Raw genomic sequence first — 16,990 nt, forward strand, 5'->3', positions numbered from 1 at the left:
TTTAACGTTAAATCGTCAGTTTGAATAATTGCTGTTTTTTTTGGATAGTGCGTGTGGTCGCCGCGGTGGCGCCACCGTACGCACGATCCAAAGCAGGGGAGGGGGTCCAGGTGTGGGCTACGCTGTGCGAACAAAAAATTTGCTCTTTCGTGGAAATGCGACGGAATTCCGCCACCGCCTTTGTCGACAGTGGTGCCTAGGATATACCCGAGCATCGTGGATCGTCGTTTGCGCGCGAAGTTCGAACACGACTTCAAACAACGTGCTCGCTGCTCCTTTTGCGGGGCTAATCCGAACCACGTGACATTTGTGCGGGAAGTTCAAAAAAATCCCGCCATCTCCACGAAGTGAATGATTATGAGTGGGGCGAAGCTTCAATGCTTATCGGTAAAACCGTGAAACATTCGCCCACACATCATATAAGGACTCTACACGTTGTTATAGGGGTGATTTATATATATACACGGTGTTTATTATTTACATATCGATGCAATTAACCCGCGCCCGCTCCGATTCGAGGTTCTCTTGCCGCCGATTGCGTGCTGCCTCTGCTTCGCGGGCTCTCACTTCGGGATCCGCTTGTCGACGAGCCCGCTTTGCTTCGGCTGCTCGAGCCCTCGCCGCTGCCGCCGCCTCCGGATCGATGCTGGTGCTGGCTTGCGATTGCTGCCGACGCTGGCGTCCTTCTTCGGCCTCGCGAGCTCTCGCCGCGGGGTCTTGGCGGCGGGCCCGCATTGCAGCCGCGTCGCGCGCTCTCTGCGCCGCTGCCTTCGCTTCCAAAGTGTTCATGATGAGCAGCTGGTGACGCGCCAGCGGCGGCGCGCCATCTAGCGGGCGACCTATGAACTATTGCACAGATGCGCCTCTAGCGGTCGACTCGAGAACTAGTGGACACGGCGACGGCGCGACGCGGGACTTGCCCCGAGCAAGAGGAGCTTCGCCCCTTAAGGCACATTCCCACTGGCGATGCGCCTCGTCGCGCGACGAAAAGCGACGTCGCAAAGCGACGAGCCGGCCGTCGCTTTTCGGAGTTTTGCGACGGCGGAGCAGATCGCTCTGGGTCCGAATTCCCTCGTCGCGCGACGGCCCCGCAAAACCGGTAAGCCAATCATGGCCGCAGAGTAGGCTGACGTAGCCGGAAACGAAACGTTTCTTTACATCCGGTATGCAAACGCTGCGGGCGGGCGGGCGAGGCGAGCGCCGCCACCGCCGCTGGCTCGCTCGGCCAGGCGCTTGGCCCGCTATCGCTGTACCCGCCCGGGTCGGGCCGGCAAGCAACTTCCCGTGTGCAGCGGTTCTTTGGTCAGTGGCTTCAGCGTACGCGTGCACTAATCAACGAATAGCGTGGAACTCATCAGTGTGGAGAAGCGTGTATGGATTGTAAACAGAGCTAGGTGGGCAGCGAGACGGTAGGTTGACTTGCAGCCTCTTCGTCTATCGGCGACTGGTAAACACGCGTAGAGTTCGGAGGCGTCAGAACGTTGCGCCTGTGAAAAGAAGCGACATTTGTGGGCCGTGATGCGGGTGTTGTGGCGTGAAAGCAAGCGTGGGCATTTCTTCGTGCAATAATATGTTGAAAAGAGCCTTCGTGAGTTTGTTATTCTGCTCCTCCCGCAACCCGCAAATGCTTTCGGCATTGCTCCAGGTTAGTAGCATGTGTTTTAGTTTGATTTCTACCTGCTTTTGTCGCGTATTCGTTGACTTCGAATGGTTGACGCACCAACGAGGTCGTATGTACAAGTCGGGAAGCAGCTGCGCTGAACGCAGTCGCATCATCGCTCATCGCAAGTGCGAACACCACCTCAAGGCCTCATCGCGCGACTCGCGCCGTCGCGCGACGAGACAAATCGCCAGTGGGAATGTGCCTTGTCGCGCAACGAAAAGCGACGTCGAGCCGGCCGTCGTTTTGCGACGGCGGATCCGATCGCTCTCGGTCCGAATTCCCCCGTCGCGCTACGGACCCGCAAAACCGGTAAGCCAATCACGGCCGCGGAGTAGGCTGACGTAGCCGGAAACGAAACGTTTCTTTACATCCGGTATGCAAACGCTGCGGGCGGGCGGGCGAGGACGAGCCGCCGCCGCCACCACCGCTGACTCGCTCGGCCAGGCGCTTGGCTCGCTATCGCTGTACCCGCCGGGTCGGGCCGGCAAGCAACTTCCCGTGTGCATCGGTTCTTTGGTCAGTGGCTTCAGCGTACGCGTGCACTAATCAACGAATAGCGTGGAACTCATCAGTGTGGAGAAGCGTGTATGGATTGTAAACAGAGCTAGGTGGGCAGCGAGACGGTAGGTTGACTTGCAGCCTCTTCGTCTATCGGCGACTGGTAAACACGCGTAGAGCTCGGAGGCGTCAGAACTTTGCGCCTGTGAAAAGAAGCGACATTTGTGGGCCGTGATGCGGGTGTTGTGGCGTGAAAGCAAGCGTGTGCATTTCTTCGTGCAATAATATGTTGAAAAGAGCCTTCGTGAGTTTGTTATTTTCTGCTCCTCCCGCAACCCGCAAACGCTTTCGGCATTGCTCCAGGTTAGTAGCATGTGTTTTAGTTTGATTTCTACCTGCTTTTGTCGCGTAACATCATTTTCTTTGACTTCGAATGGTTGACGCACCAACGAGGTCGTATGTACAAGTCGGGAAGCAGCTGCGCTGAACGCAGTCGCATCATCGCTCATCGCAAGTGCAAACACCACCTCAAGGCCTCATCGCGCGATGCGCGCCGTCGCGCGACGAGACAAATCGCCAGTAGTCTACGCCACCGAGCGTTCGCTGATCACGCGAACACTTCCTGAGACGCAGCATAAATGCGCCGTGACCGAGCAGATTAGAGCTCGACCTACGCACAAATTTCATATTTAGGGAATATGTAATCTGCAGTGCATTTTTTTAACGCCCATTCGTGCTTCTGTTTATTTTTCTCAGTCGCCTGATAACGGCACTACCACCGTTCGCTCCCGACTGCGAAACTTGCCAAAGGGGCATCGGGGGAGGAGAAGGGAAAAATGGTTGTGAAAGAGGTGTCAGAGGGGGCGAGGAGGAGCCCCGGAGCGGCGCCGAGTAAATCGATGACACCGGAATGAAAACTGGAGTGGATAGACATATACTGCTTCGCAGTAACAATTACGTACGTTAGCAGTAGACGCGTGTGCAAACAGGTAAATTCTCAAATAGAAATGTTGCGCTCGCTTCAAAGTTATTTTATTTCAAGTAACAGGCACAGGCGTGCAACAGGCACGACCGATTAGGAATGCCTCTATATATTCCACCTTGCACAATACCTCATCAGGTACGCCATTGCACCGAGCAATGAAAGTGCGTAATCTGTTCATGTGCACTAAAACATCAAAGTTCGACGCGATCTCATCTTCTTGAGTGTTCGGTGAACCACAGTCGTAACCCTTCACGTCGCCATCGTTACTAAAGATGATGACTGCTCTTGCTTCTTGTTTCCTTTATCACTAGCTGCATTCATCTTTAGATCCCGCACAAACGTCGCAGCGAAATCACCCACAACAAAGAAGTATCTGCTCGCACACGTGATTAACGTGAAGAACACCGACCGGTCACCGTCACCCAACACAAAGAGAGACGAAGGAAGCAAACGCGGCTAGGCCTGCCAGGCGAATGCACCTTAAACTACAGCTTTGTGGTGGCGCTAGAGTGTACTAGAAGTGTTAGAGTGGCCCGAGCGGCGGCCTCTCCCATTGCTCCGCCGGGTCGACTTTCGCGCAGAAAATAAAACCGGTGTAGCGTCGGCGCTGCTGTCGTCGACAACTGAACAGCCGGCGCTCCCCGGCACCAGCTCCAAGCCTACGCGCGGCAAAATTTGCGTTGCTCGCGGCGGTGTTTTGCGCTTGCGAAGCTGATTTATTTTGGATTATGAAGTTTGACGCGCCGGCGTTACGCAGGCGATGAGGCAAGCGGTACTGGGGGGCTTCGGATTAATTTTAACCACCTGGGGATCTTTAACGTGCGCCGAAATCTCGAAGACACGCGCGTTTTTCGCTTTTATCCTCCATCACAAAAGCGGCACCGCCGCCGCCGGGAATCGAACCTGCACCTTCGGTAGGCGCAGAAACGTTATGACTCCGCTTGAACGATACTTTCTCATTTTTTATGCGTTTTCTGAAAACGTTAATTGTTAACTCAAAGTCGTTAACTCAAAGTCGTAAAATTAGCTGAAAATTTTGAGATAAGCGCAGAATTTCGAGTCAAGTCAAATACAGAAAATTTGTAGCCAGGTCCCTGAAAGAACAGCTAGAGGTGCTAACAAAAGCACTATTGCACAGGGGAGATTTCGTAATGAAAGCAAAATAATTCGCAGGAAAAAGAAACTTTTATTATTGCAGAAGAAAGAACTGTGTTGCGCTCGGCTGTTTCGCGTTCGCATCTGCACCCCAGAAAAGCGTACCCGAGCTTCTCAATGCATCGCGTGAATTGGTGGTCGCCACCGCTACATTCTACCTTGTAACAAAGCAGACGCAGCATGTATGTTATTTCTGGCGTTGTACGCACGCACTTCTGGAGGCTCCTCCTCGTCCGCATGATCAGCTGCGTCGTCCACAGCAATGATGTACGCGCCAGACAGCATTCCGGTAACGGGGACGGGTAGTCCGCGTAAACTTGCACTTCACGACCGCGTTCGGCGGGAGTAATAATTCGAACGGGGACCTTATCAGCTGCCTGCAGCGGACTTTGCCTTGTGTCCTCTCTGCCAGTATTTCGAGACATCCGTGATCCTACGAAAAAACGTTTCGATAAAGCGGGCTAACGCTTAGCGCCTATGGGAGGTAAACACACTGTGAGAAAAAGTTTCGAGAAGATATTTTGAGATAGCAGAGTTCGAGTTAACGAGGGATTAATTTGACGGAAAGGCACCAGGAATGCTTTTCCCTTCCCCTTCTTGACTCTGCGCATGAAGCAAAAGCGGCGGGCGCACATTCTATAGAGGCTGTCTTTTTTTACGTTTTTTGACGTTCTCATTTGTAACAAAAATAACAAGAGCCGTCTTCTGGGCTTCCCCTGCCGTTGATGCTTGTACTGTCGTTAGTGGGCTTTCTTAATTATTTTATTAACCTGCTATGTCGCATATTGCAGGCACTTGGTAAGGAAGTGTGTACTGAAAACGAAGTGCCAAGTCTGCATGACCAATCCTGCATGTCAGGGAAGATGCCGCTGCGTTTACTACCTCTTGTATTTTGGGGAAGAGGGGGGGGGGGGGGGCTTCTGAATCCTTCCGCGCATTTTTGAAAGTTTATTAGCGATCTCTAGGACGTTTTTACCGGTTGCTTCAGCAACAAGGAGCTCCACCATGACAGCGTAATGGATGTGCCGCAGCCCTTATTCACAGCAAACACCTTAACGGCGTTGGTTGCGACCAGCACGTGAGACCTTGACAGCAAATGTGGTTGGGTTAACATTGTGGCACGGATTCATTTCTATATAAACGGTTTAATCAAGTTCCGTAATTACATGCGAAGGTGGGAGCAACACCTTAAACTTAGCCGTCGCTAATGATCGAGGGTGAGTTATGAAAATGCGTTGGCCAAAAATGTCAATTTAAACCTCCATGTTAGCGTTATACCTAAACCTTTACCTGTGTAGACTTTGTGCATGATTTCCCACGTTACATTTCATTTTATGGGCTATCGAAAATTAAAACAAAATGTGTATTTTGTTCCAGTTCCGTTTATTTGAACCTCCATGATAGCGTTCGTGAACCTATAGAGGTTCAAGAACGCTGTTGTCATTGTTGTTGTCACGCGCCATCTGGGAGTTCATTGTTGTCGCGGTCAATATATTTTCTGATCTATTTTTTTGCATTTGTTTTATGTGCGTGTGATTGTACCATCGGCATACTTGTGAATTAAATTTGTGTTAATTTGATTCAACTCCTTTCTTGACCTAATCAGGTGAAAGGTGGTGCGATTAATAGAACGTTGCGGGAATAGTTCTATGAAAGACGGTCATTGGGACAACTGAGCTAACCGCTGGGCTAACCCCTTTTTAGTTAAAAGGATACCTCGCTTGCGCGTGTCATTTTCTGATCGCCCACCACGGTGACCCGTAATTACCCCAAGCGGGCCACTGCTTAAATACTGCTATAATAACAACTCACGCAATAAAAAACAAACGCAACTAATGATATTAACCCACATAACTGCAGTACGAGCGTAAATTGCAAGACAATAAATAAAAAATTCATCTGAGAAGCTATCATCCCAGTCCTCATATATTTTTTCATGTCATTTGCGTCGACCAACTATGTCCATCAAGCAGCACAATAAGGACACAATCATAAAGCAATCATGAACTGGATCATACCAGGCAATTTCACGCAAAATACCTTTTTATGGGAAATTGGAAAAGCGAAAATGTCGCTGCAATTACTTTATTTACAATCCGCTACGAATGCTGCAAAGGAAAATACGTAATTTTCCTTGTTGTCGAGCGGGAAAGGCAAAACTAACGCAAAATGAGCTGCAGCGTTTATTTTTCATTTTGTTACCCACAGTCCACTGTACCTACAGTATATTTAAACAATTGGACTACGCGCAGAACAAATTTCGAGCGCTCCGCGCGTAAAGAAGCAGCGTTTCCTGGCCCGCGCGCGGCCGTGCGCGCGGCCAGCCGCCGCTTTCGCTTTCAGTTGTCGTTGACTACAGCGCCGCCGCTATTTTCTGCGCGAAACGAGCACCTCTCCGGGCGGCCGGTCGGGCCACTCTAAAACTTCTAGTACACTCTAGTGGCGCTAGCTGCTGGCACTCGACATGGTGATGATGATAGCTACTGCACTCAGGTAATTGCATGGAGGAAAGAAAAGGTTAGGAGAGGCCCTGACGTCACATTTGTGAAGCCGAGTCCCGCCATGACTTGAGCCCATGGAGCCCAGCACTCTATCCCATCATCCTTTGCTATCTCCGGTTTGATTTGACTAACATGGCGTCGCCCTGCCCTCCCGCTTCGAAGCGAAAACAGCTTCGTCGCTAATTCCTCAGTGCGATGCCATGTTCTAAGCTGTTGATTTCACCTTCAATTTGCCCATTCTAACCTTAACCCAAAGTTTCAATCGAAAAACGGCCTTCGTTTTTGAGATAGAAGGCCGATTTTTTAGCTCTTAAGCCTGGCGAAGTAGCGTTTGTCGTCGTCATAGCAACAGGCTCGCGGGATGGCGAACGCAGACGACGGGAGCATTGTTTGGGGTGGTACGTCACTGCGGTCTTTGCGCGCTACGTCTCAGCAGCGCTAAATTTCACTTCACTTCACAACGAAGAAACACACAGTGAGCAAAGAATGAACTGTGGCTCTCGCCAACGCTGAGCGAAGGAGATTTTCCCGACAGGTCGCCGGCGGCGGCAGCGGCTCGCTCCGCCGATCTCGACGCGACGTAAACGCCGCTGCGGCCTGGGTAGTTAAGGCCGCCTCCGACGGCAGAGTTTTCAAACTGGCCTAATCTAAAAACGTTTGTCGTAGTATCTGCTCTGGTTTGCAACCGTAGCGAGGCAGCCACATACCGTGCGCCTTAAAAAATTTGTCCGTTCTATTCGCCCTAATTTGGCCGCCGCAGTTGTAAACAAGTAAGCAACATTGTCCATGGGCTCAAGAAAAATGACGTAACTTCCTCCACACTTTTTGCAATGCATTGGGATGCTAGGGGCCTCTCCTTAGTATTCTTTCCTCCATGGGTAATTGCCTGGTAATACACAGAGCTACGGCGGTTTCTGTTCAAGCGAGAGTTGCGACGCTGTTACTTTTAGCCGAATTCGTAATACCGACGTTCCTCGATTATAATGGGGAAAATAAATTACGTGCGTTATTCTGAAACATGTGCTCTATTGAAATTCGTAGTTGTGAAATATTTTTACATTGAAAATACAAGCAGCCTGGCGGGGATTCTAAAAAATATTCGTAAATTTGAGAAATTCGTTAATGCGGGGTTTGTAGTAACGAGACTCCGCTGTATTTTGTCATCATTGCCCATTTAGGTTATTCTGATCGATGTGTTGCACTCAGGCTTCTTTCATGGAGGGGGGAGGGGGGCGAGTCGTAATGGGGAGGCACGTTGTTGTTCCTTTCGCGGTGTCTTCAATTGTACAGGTTGAAACATGGGTACCCGGCACCGTAAAGAGCGAAACACATGAACGGAAAGGAACGCGTCCCCGCGCGCGTCTGCCGCTTCGACGGCCGCGGGATTGGTCGCTTCGCGGTCATACGGCGCTAGATATTTTCTGCCGCAGCTTGCTGGTGGCCATAGCAAATCGCAGCAGGGGGCGCGGCAACGTTACTGATGACGTTACGGGCGGGGAAAGGTGATGGGGGTGTGACACATCGATTCGCGCTTCTTGCCCATCGGAAGCGTGTGTCTTCCAAAACGGCAGCACAAGGCCGTCACCGGGCCAGTTAGCCGTGTCGGAAACCGGATTGCTCCGTGGCACATGGGTATACCGCTTAGAGGGGCCATGCAGGCAAGATGCAAGTTTGGTCCGTTCGGAAGATTGCCTCGTTAGAATAACACTGACACCACTTTTAATGCAGAGTTCGCTCAAATAATCAACATCAGGGGTCGTCAACCTTTTGAGGGGCAGGGCCGAGTTGCGTGAAGCCGACATGGCGGAGTGCCGCATGGCAAATCCGGTGGGGGGAGGTGGCGTTGCAGGCAAATGAAAATATCAAGCGAATTTACAATAATATTTGACAGTAATTGGCAATAATCTTACTAAGAGGGAAGAGGGGGACAACGCCAACTGGAAGCGATAAATTCTCTGTTCTCGTCTCCCATTTAACCCCATTTGAGGTCAAAACTGGCGGGTCGGCCTTCAGTGACAGGGGAGGAGTGGAGGTTCTGACGACATGCTGGGGCCGCATAATACTGCCCCGTGAGCCGCATGCGGCCTGCTGGCTGCAGGTTGCGGATTCATGAGCTATATAATTAGGAAAAAGAGAATGGTCAGGTGACCTACTAGCTCACTTCCCGCACTAGAACCTATGACGTGTTATTAGCAGCTGTGTGCTTGGCGGAGGCCGACAAAAGCCACCCCAAGAGCTTATAGGCTTTTAGAACGAGCTATTTGCGCTTAAATCTAATACATATGCTTTGTATAGCAGTAAGAATGGTTGGGTCAACAATAGAATTCACGAATGTAAGCGTAAACGTAAAATCACCAGTGTTCCTTGCGGTTGCTACTGCGCGCACTATATGCCTGTTATAACTGCACAGTAGTCCGTCGGTTTCGGGTTGTCTAACATGACACTGGCCGATTGGCGTAAGCGATGTTTTCTTACGTGCTTACTCGACCCTGCATTGTGTATGTATTGGGTATGCTCGACCCTGTTGGTCGAGCATACCCAATGTTTCACGAAACGATTACTACTTACCGTAACAAAAAAATTCCCCCGCATTTCCCCGAGGGGGAGAATGTGAAAGTGCGAATGCACGGTTGTCGGCCCGCTTGCGGCGCTTGCGCTCGGCCCCCGCAGCCCACCGCCTCGCCGCCTTCTCTTCCATCTCTTCCATCGGGTTTGTAGTATCACGGGTACACCACGCAGTTATCAAGCCGCTATAACGCCGCTGAGTCGCCAACGCACGCCGCTGACGACGTAGTTTGAATGCGTTAAAGATATAAGGCGCGTCACTAACACTGATATCAGCGTCGCGTCCGTGGCTAGGTCGGTAGAGCGTCGCGCTGCGGCCGCAAAGTCCTCGGATCGAAACCTGGCGCCGGATGCTGTTTCTTTTTTTAAATATAAAGGAGCACTGCGGACGCCGCCGCCGCCGCCGCCGCCGCCGGTGGTGGATGGTTTGGGGTCGCTTATAAAGTGCATTACTTAAAAAAAGTCAGGTGCAAATATGGTCAGAAACAAAGCGAGAGCGCACAGCAGTCCCACGCAGTATGGTGATGCCATCTAGGAGGGCTGACGGTAAGCAAGGCGTTTCGGAGTCCGATGCAGACTAAACAGCGTTTTAATGTTCCCTTGAACATCTGCTCTGCATACGTCATCGCAGACGTCACGGAACACATAAATTAGCGGGAGAATCAAATTTTTTACTTAAATTGTTTACTTTCTCACTGAATAAATGATCGTTCGCTACCGGATCAGCGCTGGGTGCACCATAAAACACCAATTCTTTCGAATAAAACAAACTTGTATTTTGTCTGCATGACCCCTTTAAGAGGTGTAGCGTTTCAAGAGGCCATGAAGGCAAAATACAAGTTTGTTTTATTCGAAAGCTTTTGTGTTCTATACTACCTCCAGCGCTTGTCCGGCGATGATTTATTCACTGCGAAATTAATCAATTTAAGCTAAAGTTTTGATTCTCGCGCGAAAACATGTGTTTGAACGAAGTTTGCAATGACATCATAAGAAGGGCTCCTTCAGCTAAACTTGGTGTGAAGCGGAGACTTGCTTACTGCTAGTCAACCTAGATGGCGCCACCACACCGCGGCAAGCCGTTTCCGGCCTTTGGTTAGTTTGTGACCGTATTTGTTTTTGTTCAGGGAGAAAATAGTGGTTTCGTGAAACATAATGCTCGCTCGACAAATATGGTCATGTAAGACACCGTCGCTTGAGTCAATCGGCCAGTGTCGTCTGAGACAGCCCCAAAGCCCCCCAGTGCTGTGCATCTATACACGTGGCTTGCGCTGCTGAGCCCGAGGTCGCGGGTTCGATTCCCGGCCGCGGCGGCCGCTTTTCTGATGGAGGCGAAAAGCAAAAACGCCCGTGTGTACGAGATTTCGGCGCACGTTAAAGATCCCCAGGTGGTCAAAATTAATCCGGAGCCCTCCACTACGGCGCGCCTCATCGCCTGCGTTGCGTCGGCGCGTTAAACCCTACAATCAATCAATATACACGTGGCATAGTGCGCGCAGTACTGACAGCAGTACGCATCGGCACTTCTATGTTCACGTGTGCTTTCGTAACTTCCACGGCTTGTCCCACCATTCTCACTGATATAAAAAGAATGTGCCCTAAACTTAAGCGCAAATAGATATCGTTCGGCAAGCCTATAAGAACTGCCCAATTTGCGTTTGCTTTTTCCGGCCTCCGCCAATCACTGAGCTGGCTGGTATGACATCGTAGGTCTGTTGCGGGGAATAAGCTAGTGGTTGCATTTTGCCTAATTATACAGCTTATTTTAGCGAAGTTTACGTTAAAAGTGCTATCAGTATGATTCTAACGAGGCAATCTTTTAAATGAACCGAGCTTGCATTTTGTCTTCATGGCCCCCTTAAAGGAGTACTGACACCAAATTTCTCGCTTTCAGCTTTTATGCCGTAAAGAATACTCATTGGCCCAGTAATTACGAAAATCGAACCGAAAGCCGTCAGCCGCCAACATAGAATTAATTATAGCACGTTTATTGCAACCAGTTTCAAATTCGGTCGCTGTGCGGCAAAATGGCCGTTCTAATGCCAGCCTGCAAGCGGGCCAGTCTTACGTCACGGTCTTACCCGTGACGTCAGGGACGTTTGCCGCATCGTCTGCTACGATTGCACATGGTCCGCACTCGCCCGCGCAGTCGACATGTCGTCTGAATCGTCAGACTCGGATGAGTCGCTGCCACCCGACAGACAGAACTACTTTATTTGGCCAGGCGATTAGGCCGGCGATGACTTCGCCGTCGTCCGTTTTTTAATATCACTGCGGCTCGAACCTGCGCAGACCGTGATAGCAACAGCTTGTCGCCACTCTTATAATCAATCTGATCGCGAAAAAGAAGTTCCACATGCGAGAAAGTAGATGTTAGTGTGTTGAAAATTGTGCTAGGGGTTGTTATCAGCGCTGAATTTAAAAGCGGCGTTCAGATATTTGCCGCGATGGTAAGCCTACGCTGACCGGAAGCGGAGGTTCGGCGCTCCGACCCAGCACTGCCGGCACCACGGTGCGGCGAGCGGCCGAAAGATGGCGCCACCTGCGCGCTAGAATCAAAACGGGCCACGGCAGATGTCTTGGTCACCGATCGCTGAAACGGATATTATCGCCAAAATAAAGCTCCATATGCGAAAAAGGGGATGATAATGTGGTGAAACGTTGTGTAAGGGATGGTCATTCGCAGTTGTACAGATACCAGCGATCAAATAGTCGCCACGATACTAAGCCGAAAGTTCCCAACACCCAAGCCGAGCCCGCTGGCTTGGGCGACAGTTCTTGCGGCCGCCGCCATGCACGAACTCGGTCCACGTTTAGCGCTGCATGTCTTCGCGTGGAAAATAATGCATCTTGGCGTCGTCGTCGATTTGCTCGGACAGGCTTCCACGAGCAGTACTTCGTATTCCGCGAGCTTGCCATAGCACAACTTGGGCGAGCTCGGCGACGCGCACCGCCGCGTCGCCATCGCGCACCCCGCGGTGCCGGCACCGCGTAGTTAGTTTTCGGCACTAGTGCAAGGGAACACCATGCGCCGGCCACGAACTGAAGAGCAAAGATGTCGAACACGCAAAGTTTACAAGCATTGCTCACACAGCTACGCCCACGTCTCCTGCCCAAACGAATACCACCGACAACAGCAGCGCAGCATATCGTTTCCGGTTCCGAAAACGACTATATGACGTCGCCCTGAATATGCCAGACACGCCGGCCGATGTTTCGTCACGCCGAAAGCGATTTCGCTAGTGCTGCCGATTTGTGGAAGCTCGCGGCCGGGACAATCAAAATCGAGTTTAAATGTGATTCCGGCCTCGGATCGCTGCAAAACTTTTTGTGAGGCATCTGTACAAACTACTGAAGCCAATTATATCATTTCTTAGGCGTCAAAATTTGGTGTCAGTACTCATTTAAGGGCCAAACATATGCGCGGACAGCGACGCGTTTCCGCACGCGTTTTCGTTTTTTTTTTTTCCCCTTCAAAACCGGACCTGAAGCTTTCAAGCGCGTTCCTGACCGCCGCCGTACCCGTTTCTAAGGAAGAAAAACACGTGCGAAAACGCGTCCTTCTCCGCAGATGTGTTTGGCCCTTTACTATCCTCGCTCTTTCTTCTTTTCTTCCTTTCTCCGTGCCCTTGTTTGGCACGCTGAAGCTCCTTCTAGTCGCGTTACCTAATCGCATCACCGCGAGGGAAAGTAAAGTGTAAAAGCAAGTTGACCTTCATCGGTAGGTTAATTAGAGTGCCGTGCATACAAATGCACCACTCGCAGCAACGGCAGCTGCTCATGAACACAGAAAATGCCGAAAGCGGAAAAACGAGTTCCGGCGCCTTATACATCTTGCCGCACCGCAATTTGTGACATCACAGAGCGCGAATAGTGAAACGGGACCGTTGGAGCCCGCCTAAGTGTTCTTCTGAAACTAACACTCATGCAGGTATATGTTTCGAAGGTTTCGAAGGTTTATTCAATCGATCAGTTACAGACTACAGTGAACTGTACATTTGTCACACATGTAAGGGGCAAGGTTGGCAAAAAGGCAATTCCTGACAAAGTGCCGTAACCTGTCCCAGTCAATAAAGCGCGCGAGGAGCATGTTTGAAACGTAAAAGCAACCACAGTTTCACATTTTTTGTAACAATTTTAAAACATCGTCTTAAGAACAATCATACTTTGAGACTTGTCTGTAAGACTGAGTTTATAACAATGGTGTATTGTAACGTTCTTTTTTGAATGAAACAAAGCAAGGAATATGGGCAAGTACCCAGACTTATTCAAAAGCAGATCATGCCATTTCTACTCCCTAAAAAAGTTAATAACATCATCTGGCTTTACTACTAAAAGAGACAGACATTCGCACACGTCGATTTTTACACACAAGCTGAGCGATGCCACCTAAAATAAAATCAACAAAAAAAAAGAAGTTTACTTTTGAGGCTTAAGTAGATGCGTGTGTATTTGCTTTTTTAAATAATTACTAAGTGGCTTTCTTACCCTGTGGTGTAAAAAAAATGTATCTAAAAATGTAATGTAGGATAAATGTATGCGAGATCCTTTACTGGCCATGTACTTTTTAAAAGACCCAAATCCCAGTTGTCAGCCCAGGCGGTATGCCTCCTTCTGTTACGTTAAAATGTTTCGGTTTGCGTACAAGCGCAGTCAAAAGATGCATGCATGCCGGGTGATGCGAGAGCCCAGCGTACCTCCTGACCCGTTGCGCATATATATGGAACAGCCAGGGACAGAAACAAATACTATTAGCGCTATCGACTTGAACCGACACGGCCGTCAACTTCTTTTACCACAGGTGTGTGTATTCCGCGGCATAGAGTTTCTTAGAAAGTATACTAGAGAGGAGACTGCGCCTCGTAAGCCATGTCGTCGTGGGGGTTCATGGGAAGACCCCCCTTTTTGGCTTGGGCTTGGCATGACAATAGGATTCTTAAGGGGTTTTTCGGGATTTGCTTTCTTCACTATGCATTAACACGTTTACGAGCTACAAGGAAGCCGAAATCCTCCCTGTTTTGTGGTAGCCGTGTTCGGTGAAACAGCAGGCAGTGCGTGATTGCACCTGGGAGGTCTCGCATGGCTTTTCGCAACAGTGATATTGATGCCAGGCCAGCGAGGCAGTACTTCTGCGAGAACGTCAGAAGGATCGTAGAAGTGTGAAAGGTCCAGCCATGTGTACCGGACTGGCTTTTGGAGGTGGAAAAAGTATTGAAGATACCGCGTTTTTAATTGAGCTACGCTAGCAACCATAGCGTTGGCAGTTTTACCCTTGTTATTCATTCCTTTTTTGTTTTTGTTGATGTCGAAACCCGGCAATAAAGAAAAAAAAGCGTGATTGCACTTGACGTTGCTCATGCCGCAATCGAAGGACGCATGACTGAGTGGGTAATATGCCGCCGCGAAATTTGTAGCCGACGAAAAGAAGAAACAAAACGTACTTCGACGAAAACAAGATACGACCACGGGGATACGACAGATACGGGCGCTTGTATGCGTCCTATCTTGTCATCGTGCACGACTGTTTAACGCCACATTTTCTTTTTTTCTTGTTAAACTAGTTGGCGGTCGGTGCACCGGTTCACCACGAAGGCAACGTTTTAATGGGCACGCTCAACAAACTTTCAAAACTCTTCAAGCAACTTATTATTTGCAATAATGGCAAAACTAATAAAATCAGTCTCTAATGAGTACCCCCCCCCCCCCTCCAAATAATAACCTTGTTCGCAAATACAACCTTGGCCTGCGGAAGAGCAGGCACAACCATTCCGGCCAAATTAAGCTTTACTTCCCTTTTCCTTAGTTTTAAAACAGCCTGTTTTTATTTTCAACTTACCTAATTGCACACTATTCTTCGCGTTCTTGTGTCATCTTGTTTAAATTTGCGGTCACTAAAACGCTTCAATCCAAGCCCATGATGAAACTAAGGCGAGCGCGATGTATAATGGCGGTCCATGACGACACAGACGGCCTTGATGTGAGCCGCATAGACGCTAGCGCCAGATCCCTCTCTAGTGTATATTAAAGAAACTGTTTCGCGGTAGCCCGTCCCTGCCATTCCTGGGAAAGTTTAGCCGCCGTCACCATGCCCCTCCAACAAAGAGAGGAGGCTTGGCCGATTTTGCTGTACGCAGCCGCATCGAGAATGCCGTTAGAAGACCCTTTTAGGTGCGAAGCACCCACTGTTGCCACTTTAGCTATTTTGTAGCTAGATCTAGCTACTTTTGACCTCATCTAGCTACCAAAAATGCAATCTAGCTACGAGTAGCTGTTTTAGTTCCTTCTTTCAAAATTTAGCTCCTAATCTGTGCGGTCTCCGGCAGTGCGGTAACCATAAATGTTTTTCGGCGTGTTATATATGCTGTGCGGTAGGTGGAAAAAAAAAAAAAGTTCTCATCGCGTAGGCCGTGTCCGCTTGCGAAACGCAGTGGAGGAATTCGCGGCACCTAAAATGGTGCTGTACGGATACAATCGATGGTTTCTGCGCCGAAGTCAGTTCCTATAGGGACGCACATGGTGACAACCCCGTTACCGAGCTGGCCACGCTCGCCACGACAGCGCTGTCGTTGCCTTTCTCAAACGCTGGAGTAGAAAGATGCTTCAGCGATATGAGCATCGTCGAGAGCAAGCGCCGTAATAGGTTGGAAATTTACGCACTGAACGCGTGCGAAGTGTAAGGAACAGGCTTCGGAGGCATAAAAAAATGCCATGAATATAGCTTGCCTAGTGACGTGGTGGCGAAAATCGGCACGATGGCATCGTACTCCACGGCAGAGGACGATACTCTGCAAGCTGCAGACAATATCGAATAACTGTGTGTACAGCAGGACTGATTGGTTTTATGTACTACCATTGGTTATAACTGTTTTGCTCTACGCCTTCTACTGGAGTTGCTAACAGATCTGTTTTTGTTCGCCAATGTGGCTGATTGTCCTTTTAGAAGTACGCTGAAATCTCTTTTGTACGTTTTGTGTGTGAAATGCTATTCTAGATTGTTTCGTTCGTTTCAAATGTGCAATTTGGTTGATATATGTTCAACGATGACGTGCTCCCATTTATGCGGACGGAAAGATTTTGTTAATAAAACCACCATTCAAAAAGCTTTCTAATGTTTTTGTGATAATTTTGTGTTCATCAGTCTAGCCGTGCTCGTGCTACTGGATATGGCAACAAAAAAAAAAACAATATAGAAATGCTTGGCGTAGGGCTATAAAACGGGCACCAAAAATTCTATACTTAATTGAAGAAGCCCTTAGGTCGAATAAATTTTTGTTTCTTTTTTTTTTACAGTTGTACATTTTGAAAAGAATTTCAGTTTCGATTTCATAGGCCTTTAGGTACGCCCATAAATGTCATTTTTAAAATTTTTAACAGGTTTACAGAGCAGTGATGCATCCGGAGCTCGTCTTTTGTGAGCGCGCAAGCCTTTACACGTTGCGAAAACTACGTACGCCAGCCATAAATTATCGGAATCAAACTGGGAGCACATTTATTATTTGTTCATACATGTTCTGCGTAGTTGCCTCTAAGAAAACATGACGAGAGCGGCGTTTCATCTTTCAAGATAATACAGCTGCCAATAAATGCTTTACAAACCCAGTATATATGTTAAAGAAGCGTTTGAAA

At 49.3% G+C, this 16,990-nt stretch overlaps 1 protein-coding gene across 2 annotated transcripts in view; it reads right to left on the reverse strand.

The window, feature by feature from the left end:
- Positions 1-16,990, reverse strand: part of LOC144153824 (uncharacterized) — a 193,851-nt gene that overhangs the window by 155,316 nt on the left and 21,545 nt on the right. The gene's annotated exons all lie outside the window — the stretch shown is intronic.

The sequence above is a fragment of the Haemaphysalis longicornis genome, unplaced genomic scaffold (assembly GCF_048455015.1).
Source record: "Haemaphysalis longicornis isolate Haplotype H1 unplaced genomic scaffold, Haemaphysalis longicornis Haplotype H1 scaffold_9, whole genome shotgun sequence".
NCBI classification, from domain to species: domain Eukaryota; kingdom Metazoa; phylum Arthropoda; class Arachnida; order Ixodida; family Ixodidae; genus Haemaphysalis; species Haemaphysalis longicornis.